The following is a 12,591-nucleotide window of genomic DNA, read 5'->3' on the forward strand; positions in this document are numbered from 1 at the left end:
GAGTGACTGATATGAGTACCTGATGTGATAAGGTCAAGGGTCTATATCGCATTTCTGACTCGTGGAGGACATGTGGAGCTCTTAATGGTGCAAGACATGATGGAATAGGGACTGCAACACCTGTGCAAGTGGGGAACAGGATGCATGGCACAGCCTCACACCTCCTGCCCACAAGGCATGAGTTGTCCCCAGAACTGTATCAGGATTTCACCCCAAAGGAAAACTACTGGTTTAGTCCTGGAGAAAGAGCCTGTTAACAAACTAACATGAGAATAATTAAGGAACAAGGAGCAAACTCAGGAACTGAAAATATTTGACAATTTAAATGGAACCCTACAGAGTTACTTCATTAATATTCCTCGGGCGAGAATAAGGAAAACTTAGAATCAAATCTTTCTTTCTCTTTCAGCAAATGGTTAATTTACTTTGACACCAGAGTAAGAAATGAGAGTGTTAACCTGTCATTACCTGGTGTCAAAGGGCATTTGTGCCACAGTTTCCAGATTTGAAATATTTTCTAGCCCTAGAGAATCTTGTTCAGCTCATTCCAACAATGTCCGAATACTTTTAATACACTGAGAAATATCTGCAGACAAGGTTAGAAGGAACACACTTTTTTGGGGTTTTTTTTTGTTTCTTTTTATTTTTGTGGAACCACTGCTTCATATTTTAATAACCTGTTTTCCAGGGTCCACAGCTTTACCAAAATTTTCAGGTTTTTTGCTAAAGTTTGGCAAAGAACAGAACTATTCTTGGAGGAAAAAAAAAAAAAAAAAAAAGGCATATACCCACATCTGCCAGTCACAGGGTAGCTTGGGAAATTCAAAATAACATCTGAAATTTGTGAATCATTGTAAATTTAACCAGAAAGATTCTGACCTGATTCCTTCAGGATCTAGACAAAGCAAAAGCATTAAATTGTGTATATTGGTGATATCACAGGATTAGTTACTTAGCTGGACTGAAGCTCTCCTGTTGCAGTGTGTGTCTTGGTTTGTACATGGAACCATCATGAGCACCAAGAAACAAAGAAATGGAACTGTGAAAATGTCCTGTTGAATATATATTGTTTACTCCAGCCACTAAAAAGAATGGGGTTCCTGAGGGGAGAAAACGTAGCAAAAACTATGTGCATGACTATTTAATCGAAGGTTGTGTCATAACACACAAGGTTAATAACATATCAGAATGCAAAGTTAAAATTATGTGTGAAAGGGTTACCTGAACTCTGGCAGTTTCTAATTTTTGATTCCTGAAATGTTTTTTCTTAAGAAAATTCATTTGTATGTAGCTGAATACATGAAATGATAGTTTGAAAAGAGTACAAAGGGGTTGTCCACCTACCTCTTTTAATAAAGTTTAAGTATTTATAGAGTTACTTTGAAAATCACAGCAACAAATAAAGAATACAAAGATAATTCTTCCATGTCTTTCATCAGTTGTCATGGTTTAGCACAGTTTGGGTTTTTAGTTAAGGAGGGCTCCATCAGTTTAGCTAATTTAGCTAATTTTTTACCTAGTTTAGCTAATTTTGCTTTCAGTTGTTTTATTTTTCCATGCTAAAATATTATTTTCTTTCTTCCACCCTTCACGCTAACAATAGAAAGCATAAAACTTAATTTTTATTCCCTGTTTTTTTAAGGAAGCTTAACACTGTTCTTCATAATTTGCTCTTGTCATCTTTGTACTTATTGTCATGCATGGATTCTTTCCTGCATCTTCATACTACCAACAGTCTTCGTCCTTTTACATCTGACTTCAAATGTTAGATGTGAGCTTCACACTGTTCAAATTTCATTGCTGTTATTGTTTTCATTATTTTTCAAAAGTTGTAGTGCTATGTAAGCACTTTGATATCTTCACAAGTGTTTTTTCCCTTGCCAAAGCTTTACATTATTTTTTTTTCTTCTGTGTGTTTTTTTTTTTAATTAGTTCTGTTTTACCTCCAGAGAATGTATAGAATAATGTAAATATTCATGGCAAATGGGAAGGTTTTTTTGTTTTTTTTTTTTTTCCATTGGTCACAGCTTGCTCAAAACCAAAATAATCTACATATTCATGTTCATTTTCATGTTCCTTGAGTCTCTGAGGCACATTGTAAACAGACCTGCATTCCTGATGTTGAATTTAGCATGTTTGTACTTAATACATTAAAGACCTTTTTCCTTTTTCCCAGGTTTAGTGTTGTTAAAATAACCTGTACTACTGGCAAGGTCAGGGGAAAATGTCAGTTATTTGTTCTGTAGGTGCTGGACAGGCAAGCTGGAACTCCCTAGAGGCTCTTCTAACTTGTCTAACCAGGTTTGCAGAAACAAATAGACTTCTTTGTTTGGTTTTTTGTTTTGTTTTCTTTTTTCTTCCTTCTCATAAATCTGCAGGCTCTGTGTTCCATGTCATCCTGACCCTTTGCCAACTAGCAGGTCCTTGGATGAATAAGCTACGCTTAGGATTTTTGGGCCCTTTTTTCCCTTCTGTATTGTGTATGATTCTAATGAGAATCATATTTGCTTTTCAGAGCTATGTGACAGTGAGTCTTTAAACAAGAGAAAGCTGAGTATGACATAACCTGTGTGGTTCTTTTTCTATGCTTCCTACCCAGCTTTGTTTGAACCTGATACAATAGTACAGATGTCCCCCATTTCCATTTTAAAAGCCAACAGAAATGATCAAGCAGTACTACTGGACTGTTTCTTGCTGGCTGTATACAGGGAACATTCACTGTTGATCCCAGCTGCTGAAGGAGAAGAAGACCACTTAATGGGACATATCTTAAGCAGATTTTTTATCCCCTGAAGACTTTTCCTCTTAGCCCTCTCTCTTTTTCTTTACATAATTTTGTAAGATACCTATTTTAAAGGTCCCTGTTTAATAAAATACATGCCAGCGGCAGAGATTTGTCTGTGTTCCCATAACCCTTCCCTCTCACACCACCTTCATCCCCCTAACCAGCACATGGATTTTCTTCTAACTCAAAACCAATATGTTTCCTTTTTCTCACAGTATCAAAGAAATTATCAGTTTGGAGGGAACCTGAAATATCAAAGATCTGCAACTCCCCTACCGTGGGCAGGGGCGCCTTTCACTAACCCAGGCTGCTCAGAGCCCCATCCAGCCTGGCCTTGAACACTTCCAGGGATAGGGCATTCACAGCTTCTGTAGGAAACCTGTGCCAGGGAATCACCATGCTCACATTTACTCCCAAAATCTAATCTAAATGTCTTTTTTTTAATAACTATTCCCCATTGTCTTATCATTATCTACTGTTTTTTGATGTAAACTTGCTTCCACCAAGTAATAAAAGTGCAATACTTCTGCGATTTCTAATGTAAAATGATATTGCAATAAATTGTTCTTTCTCATCCTTCAGTCCCATCCTTCTGTATTTATCCCCCTCATTCTTCTCACTATGGACAATTGAGTCCTCTCCATATAAACCTCTTCCAGGCAATCTCTGTGGATTTCAGCAGGATTACCTTTCTCATGCCCTGCTACTCATTGCCATGGGATGCCTGGTATATTCAATCCTGGTTTAATCTAGTTTTTGTACCTGTTTATGTTTCCCCCAAAAGTATCATATATTTAGGGGAAGTTATAGAGTTAAATGAACCAGACCAGAATTCCTGCTGGAGAGAATATTTGATGTTTGGGTTTTAATGCTATAATGCAGAGAGGATATTTATGTACTCTGTCTGCAAAGCTTTGTTTTCAGAAGTAGATATTAATTCCCTGCAATGGTGAGAGCAATCTGAGAGACAGCAGGAAGAAAGTTTTATATCACATATCAGATAACTTTTGGATATTGAGCTAGTTTGTAAAAATATGTCCCTAAATTTGCTTGAGATGGTACAAGAAAATTCCTGACTTGTATAACTCCCAGACCTTGGTGTTATACTAATCTTAACTACAAGAACTAGATGACATTTTCAAGAGTTAACCATTTTATCTCACTGTTTCTGATTCTAACAAAATTTGTTGGCATTTACAGTGTCAGTGCAGTGAGGCTGGAGATTAAATGGTGATATGTTAATTAGATAAAGGGAATCAGGTTACAAGAAGGACCCCAAAACAACCAAAACTACTATTGGATAATAATCAATTAAATAAATTTGTCTTTTACAAACACTTAAAATGTCTCTCAAAATAAAAGGATGCAAATGACATAGCTAGTTATTTAAATCTTTAATGTCCTTAATTGTGTAAAACCTAGGTTTATTTGGGGTTTTACATTTTCAGTCATAATTTTACATTACTCAGACCCTGAGAAGGAAAATATTCTATGTGACCGTGAGGTAGGTATTCATCGCATATATTTTTAAAAGTCTAATTCCTAAATAAAGCTAATCATCTAAGCCCTGATTTAGGATCAGTAAAGACTTATAACCATGTCCAGAAGTTTCTTCAGCCAACTTTTATTTGATTTAAATCAAGAATGGAAAAATCACTATTTGCAAATAAGTGTTTCTTCCTGGTGTTTAAAGAATGATACTATATGGCAAATTAAGACCGCAATCTAGCTGTAGAAGCCAAGAGACAAACGATTCCCACCATGTCTGACTGATCTAACATTCACTGAAATTTATGGAAAAAACCCCTATTGTCCGTAGTAGGTTTCTGGCCAGACTTTGTACCAGAGTGTTTTAAGAGTCTCAGTTAAAAGAAAGAAGAGTTTTGGCCGTCAGAACTGAAAAAGCACAGGCAGACAATTTGACTCAGTGGCCCATGGAAGTCACTATCATTTTGATAAACTGCAAGCATATCTTTGACCTAGGGAAATTCAAATTTAGGAAGCTAGGACTTGTACTTCATGAATAAGTCAAAAAGTGAAACAACTGTAATGTCCTGCAAAATTTGTTAGGATCCCACTTGCTTCCAAAGTTCCATATCTGGAAGCAATCAAGTACCAATCTGATGACTGTGTAGTAGTCTGTGGGAAGATGGTTTCTGATTTTTAGTTCAGTGTCAAAATGTTAATTCTCTATAACACTGATATAAGTATCATGAGTGGCAGTGATTGATGCTCTTTACTGATTTAGTAACAAAGGCACAAGCAATGGTGATTGAACTAACTAATATCACACCAAAAAGTGGTCTTTCAGGAAGAGTCATTGTGGAATTGCTGGAAGCAACACACTGCCTGTCTTGTGGACAAATTGGGAAGTTTGGCTACTGGAAATGAGAAAGGAGCAGTTATAGTAAACTCTGAGATAACATATTGCTTAGAAAAGAGTGGTATATCTTGGCAAATGTCTCTAAAAAAAAAGTTGGTAAAAAGCTTGTAGGTGTTTTGCAACAATTTATAAAATTAGAGTATATTTAAGTTTTCATAATCATTAATTATAATACTCTGAAATGGCTCAATCAGACCCATATGAACACATAGATTAATGTTTTTCTTTTTTCTTTCACTATTGCTTTGATCACATAGTTTTCAGAGTCTTAAGGTGATGGTTAGCTTCCTACCATAGTGCTCCCATAATGTGTGTTTTCAGATATAATGTACAGTGGAAGCCATCACACTAAATGTGTCTATATTCTAAACTGGTTACCTCCACTGGTTTTAATATCAGTGGAGGGAAATAGGTACTGCTCATGCTAAATTAATTCACAATGTAGGTATTTAATAGAAAGAATTTTTCTCCATGTGATTTGAGGGGATCCTAAGATAATTATTAACATCATAGATACTTTAAGTGAGGTGAATCATTCAGACAGCCTAGGAATCATATATATCAGCTTTTGAACAATCAAGACTAATCTATGTTGATCACAATGAGCCTCTGGTCATATTGCTTAACCTTAAACACCTTCATCTCTTGCATGAGAAAGTCTGAAATCAGAGCTTTCCCTGCTCCCTAAAAATGTGCTCCAGTTCACACCACACCAAAGTCGAAGGAAGCATTTCCATTAACTTTAATGAAAGGTGTCTTAGGTTCCCCATGCACTGCAAAAATAAATGTATGAATTCTAGGACCAATCTTTTTGGCTTGCTTCTCTATGTCCATTTTGAGGGCCATGGATCACTACATTCTCCATTATTAGCTAAGAGAACTCAAATAAATGGAGCACAGGGAATTTCTTGCTTGGAGGTTATAGCTCTTTCGAGGACAAAGAGTTAGGAGAAGAAACTATGTATTGTTGCTGCCGGTTCTGAGCTTCCCCTCCCCCTCCCCGAGACAAGCCAGGACTTCCCTCTGCCATGTGCTCTGAACCCCTTTGTTCCAAACACAGGCAAAAACAAGTGTAACTCAAACTCTAGCAGTGTCTGATTGGCCGGTCACCCAGGGCCCGCCCCCAGTTCTCCTCTTTCCCCTTCTCCGAATAAAAGAAAGGACCAAGGGGGGCCCGCCCTCTTTGGCTTTGCAATTCTTTCTGCAAACATCTGTGTGCTTCTGTTTCTTTTGAAGGCTTCTAATTGCAGATATTAGGCAAGCTAAGAGCTATATTTCTCCCTCTTTGCTTCTGCTGGTGGTATTAGATTTGCAGCTGCCATTTTGCCACTTTTAGAGCTACTGAAATGCTGGGTTGCCTGTGCTACCTCTCTAGGCTGCCCGAGGCTTTCTAAGGCATTGAACTAGTAGCCTAGCTGGTAAAAAGCTGTAAGTATACCTCCTCAATGCATGGCTAATGTTGATGGAGAGAGTCTCTTACAGACAGCATGTTACAACCATGGGTTCTGCCAGAGCTATTGTGTGATGTGTTTGAGACCCACGGGCAGCTGGTGCCAGATCCTGTCAAGAGAAGATTTGCTATAACCATTGACTTGCCATAAATAAGTGACTAGAGAAACTGTCAGTCACAATCTAGTATGTGGAAGCAAATTTATCTTCCATATCTATCTTACATCTGTCTACAAATTCATGCCCATTTTCATGTTCCTGGAATCTTTTCAGTTCATAGGAAATGAACTGTAAAGAATGGATGATGCTTCCTACATCAAGGGACATTTTGTGAAATTCTGGGCACTCTAAAAACTCAATCCACACGGGAGTTTTTTGGCTTTAAAGACAAAGTAAAATAGTTGCAGGGCTTACATACCCTGAGGCATTGCTTTAGCAGCAATTTTCATTTGTGCACTTCGTTGTAGTATCTCATTTGAGATATAAATCTTCGTGGATATTAGACAAAAGGTAGTAGATCTGACAGCCTGCTTACTGTAATTCAGGTGATCACATACTGACTATGCTGAAATTTTCTGTGGAGGCTGGGGTTCATTGTCAAATAGTCGGTGGGATCAGGTACTTATCTATTAGAATCTGGCTTTGTTCCAATGAGTTTTGGAGAAAGGATGATTTATGCTTACTGGGATCTAACCCAGGCTCTTCCCTATCTGCCAGAGAAAGGAGGAGGGCACAGCATCCCTGTGAACTGGCACAGGAGAATTGCTTCAGAAAGTCAAAAGCACCCACACTGCAGACATTGTCATTCCATAACTAAATGGGAAAGTCGTCCCTTTTTTTCACTGACTTGATCAATTCCATTGTGCTACAGATTCTGTTGGAAACACCAACATTTCAACAAATTAATTTCAAGCTTCTTACATAATGGAACATGTTGTTTGGCATATAGATTTAGAAAATAAGAAAAAATCTGAAGTCAGAAATGAAATAAGGTTGCTTGAGCAGTGCAAAAGAAGAGGGAAGCACATTTATAACATTCTTTTTGCTGTGAACACTTAGATTTAGAAGGGAGGAAATGGCAGCACTCTCTTTAATTTGAAGAAAAAGTGAGATTGCTTGATGAGTACAGCCTAATCCTCAGTGAATGTTCATCAACTTCATAAAACCTAGCTCCAAAGCCTCATGGCCATCCTTCAAGTAGCAATCCTTTCAGTAAGTTTCCACTGAGGATATTACTCTGGTGCCATGGAGAGTGCCTTAGAGTTTGCTACAAAACTGCAATGCATCAGTGCACACCTTCAAATGAACCATGAGAGGTAGAAGGGAAAGCTTAAAGTTGGAAGTCATTTTGTTACTTAAGGACAAATTTGACCCAGATGGCCCCTTGGAAGTCAGTGAGAGATGCACACTCTAAAGAACTCATTTCTTGCTTTCTACCAGGAATGAATGAACAAATCATTTTCGGTAATTAATATTTTTCAGAAAATAATTGCCTCTTTTCCTGCAGCCAAGTTAAAAAAACCCCAGAAAAACAAAACAAACCAACCAACCAAACAAAACCAAACAAACAAACAAAAAACCCACAGCCCTATAATAGCTTACCTCAGCAGGTTTTCAACAAGTTCATTTCTTCGTTTCATTAAGTTAGATTGTGTATCAGCTAAGGGTTTGCCTTCTCAGGGCACAGATCTGACATATTTCTACAATCAGCCTTTCCTGAGATGATTGTCACAATTGGGTTCAACTAGTAAATTCCTATTAGACTTTTCACACTGCTTTTCATTCCTGGTTGGTTTGGATTATCAGCATTTCTTGCCTTAAAATCCTTGAATATTGAACAGGACATCAGACTCTTACAGATTATCTCTACATCTGAGAACTAGAAAGGTCAGTGGACTGATTTAATGTTTTACCTCTAAGTTTTCCTTCCCATGAAATATTTATCACTATTTGACTCGAATGACAACTCATGCCTCACTATCTTCTGTTCCTATATTTTATTGCTATTAGGTTCACTTCTTTTGTTATTGCTAGCAACATCTTGTTATCACTATTACTGTAGCATTAAGTGTCTATAGATAGGTAATGCACAAAATCCTAACAAGTTTTTATCTCAAGTATTCATAGCTTTCAAATGCATAACACACAGAAAAAATATGATGTACACCAAAATGTAATCACTACTCACATTTTTAAATGACTCCCCCACATTCAAAGGTGATGTCCAAGGATGATAAGGAAGCTTTATCCAGATGAGCAGCTAGTTTCGATTATTTTCCTGAAACACAAAAGCAGAAGTGAAGTCTTGGCCTTATTAAGGCCATTGGCTGCTGAACCATTGGATTTAAGTGGCTAGGATTCAAAGCCACTTTACTTTTCATATCTTTTTTCCTTTTTATTTTTCCTTTTTTTTTTATTTTTTATTTTTAACTTTACAAGCATTCTTTAACTTATCCATCTGAGCTGTTTGGTATAGATTCAAACTCCATGCAAGAGGATCAAAATGATAGCTGTGTGGTACTGAATAAATCTGAGTGTTCCTACTCTGAACAACAAAATCCAGGCTTCTACAACAGTAACTTTGAAAGGGATGGAAGGTATATTTTCATAACACAGCTTTCTTCAATTAAAACAGCTAAGAGAAACATACTGGGGAAAAAAAATAATAATAAAAAAGGACTCATCTTTAGCTGCCAGGTTGGAGTCAACTCAAAACCTTCAAACCAGCTGTACTGAGAAAGAGAGAAAGAGAGCTTTCCAGGCTGGAATCTCTCAAGGGATCTGGAGGTGATGCAGTCTTTTTCTTTTTTGCGTCTCCCTATTTTTTTATTTGCCCTACAGTCTCACAAAGTGGGAACACATGAAGTTAAAAGGAATAAGCTTGTCTAACATCTAATAAGAGAAGAATCTGTCACTGCCAGTGATGTGAATGGGAATACAAAAGCTGTAGGCATGTATATTCCTTCTGCAGCAAAAGCACAACAAGGCAAAAGGTTAGCCCTAAGATCTGCTCTTGGTTGCTTTGGAAGCTCTGTTTAATTGTTAGTCACGATGCACTGTGGGCAGAACAATTAGTTGTATCTATATTAGATCTAAGCTGTAATTATTTGTTACATTAATCATGACTACAGTGAGAATTTAATTAGTCACGAACATTACGTGATTTTTTATTTTTTTACTTTTATTTTGAAGGGGGGGAAATGTCCGTTTTCTTATTAAATACATCTTAATAGAGCAAGTCCTAGATGTCTGCAAGCCAGTGTCATGCCCAGGGTCTTTCCACCTGCTGAATATGCAGGATTTCCTTCCCAGCAGCAGAAGCTACAACTGACTTGCATTTACAGAGCCAGGTATCAGAGTCCCGACTGAATTCAGACAACCCGGGTTGGAGGGGTGGGGAACGAATTTCAGAGTTATTGCAACAATGTCTCCTCTCAGAGTTCATTAAAGTGTGTTAAGAGGGGTGAGGTGCCTCCTTCGACCGGATTTGCTCCACTCCAGGTAAAGTGGCTTCCAAGCAGAACAATTTATGTCCCTCTTTGCGTCCGGTGTGTGATGGGCGGACGGTGCTTTGTTCCCATTTCCCTGCGCTAGCAACATTTATCACAGGGCACCACTGCTGGGAGACCTTCCCCAGTGCTAGGGCTCCCCTGTTGCCACGCAGGGTAGTATTTTGGCTCCCTCGCTCCTCCGAGCAGCTGCCCTTTCGGGGGAGAGCGGCGGACGCCGGGGAAGCAGCTGGGAGCGCTTCCCGCTCGCTGGAGCGCGGGGCAGCCGGCACCGAGCAGAGATTCCTTGGGCCTCTCCGACCCCTCACTGTACGGCTGTCACTGTACCTCAGCTCCTGATTGCTCGTCAGCCCTCAGCAGCGTGACGCGCTGTGTGAACACAGGCAAGCTGCCATCGCCGCTTTCCCAAAGAGCTAAGGAGGAAGGACGTGATTGTCCCTGGATCCAGGCAGAGGATGTTGCCGTCTCCAAATAGGCGACAACCATCCATGTCCTGCCTCCTGAATATTGCTGAGGGTTTTGCAGGGTTAGCAGCAGAGGAGAAGAGTGATTAAACTTTGGGAAAAGGAAAGCAAGGTGTATTTTCAGGTGTTTTCAATGAGGTTTTTTTTTCCCCTAATGCAGGGGACAAAATTGTGAAGGAGCTATTTTGGAAAGGTTAGGGGGAAAACAAGGCTGGACTAATGTGCTGAAGGAGAAGCCATTTTGACAGCAAAAGAGAGATGACAGACATTTTCTGTTCCTGGGACAGCTTGTGTGACTTGTCCTGTGGTTCACCTGCCTGCACGTGCATGCCCAAGTCTGCACTGTGTATGAGCATCCCTGCAACAATGCCAGCAGGGCTCTGAGCTGCTGCCTGAGTCAGATTCCTGTTTTCAGGAATAGTACCTACATTATAAAACCCATTGATTTCGATCCACAGGGGTTGAGACTATTTGTGCAAGTAAGTGCTCTGTCTGACATGACAGAACTTGCCCGAAGCTGAAGGATAATTTTCAGACATCTGCTCCTTACAGAAGGGGCTTCTTATCCCACAGACCACAGTTCAGCATTTGGGAGTTCCTTCATTATGCTTTCTAAGGTGAGTTCATGTATTATAGACCAGGTAGCAATTTGCCAAACAGATTTCAGGGTCTGATGCCAATCCAGAAAAATAGTGGCATTCATGTAGTAGTTGATTCCTCTTTATGTGCCTCAGGTTTTGTCTTTCTTTCTACTGTTAATTAAGACTTCAAATAAAAGCTGGGGCAATTCTGTAACTGAGGTTTTAAGCATTAAAACCTGTCTTGTTATTAAAATGCTTACATAATACTGACCATATCTGTCAACTTTAGAAATTTATCTCCTTGTGAAGTGTTTAGTTTTTGTGAGTTTTGTTGTTGTTGTTGCTGTTGTTTTTCCACAATCTGTGATGTAAGAAAAAGACATCAGGCTAGTTTGGGGTCACTTTGCTATTTTTCTCCTTTGTATGTGGATGGCTAGAGAATTTCTGAGTGAAAGCTAAATTGTCAGGACAAAACTTCCTTCTCAATGCATCTCTCAAGGTGTTGCAAGCAAAGTAAGACCTTTGTTATCTTAGCATCTTCACCCCCAACATGAGAAATACAAAGAGAGATGATGTTTCAAAAATCTAGTCCACCTACCAAGAACATCTTTGGGAAGTAAGAATTGCTTCTTACAGCCATTTTGAACTGATGTTTGCATTTCTGCATGCATGCAAGAAACACAGATTTATGGGAAAAGTGTCTTTCAGCTTTTTCTCCCAGTGCTGTTTGAAGATTGAGTAACCGATCATGTCCGCATGAAGTGGCATTTATGATGAAGGAGCAAGCATATATATTTCCAGTGACAAGAGTGTCTTGGTGCACTGACAGCTGGTTGAATTTTTTTTTTCTATTTATTTAGTTAATTACATATTTGTTCTAATGGAAAATGAAAGTGAAAAATGATAGATGAAAAGTCATGAGCTCTTCTCTACATTTCAGTTAGGCCAAAATAAATTCCAGTAACTCAAGCAAAACTGTTAGTTGACAAATTTCCTACTTAGATGTTTAATTCTAAAAGGTTGTAAATACCTCATTAACACGTCCTTACTGTGCATTTGTTAAAACATTTTGCAGTGTTTGCAAACAGTAATGATCAAAGGTTTAGGCATTGACGGATGAAGCTCTGAGGGTACAATAATGCACAAGTGTCTGAGAATTGCCACCTTCATTGAACAGCACCATGCTTTGGCATTTCCACCCTTTTTTTTTTTCTTCTTCTTCTTCTTCTTCTTCTTTTTTCTCTTAGACCTTTGTTTCACCTCCTGGGTACAAGGCACATTGCTGCCTTTTGCTGGGAGGTCAGTGTTCCAATGACAGTCTCTGTGCTGAAGATGTAGGAAGTGGATGCTAGTCTATGTAATACCACCATGCCATGAATCAAACCTATGACCTTTTAGTCTGAAAATTGAAACCTTGAAA

Source organism: Coloeus monedula, assembly GCF_965178545.1.
Source record: "Coloeus monedula genome assembly, chromosome: Z".
NCBI classification, from domain to species: Eukaryota; Metazoa; Chordata; class Aves; order Passeriformes; family Corvidae; genus Coloeus; species Coloeus monedula.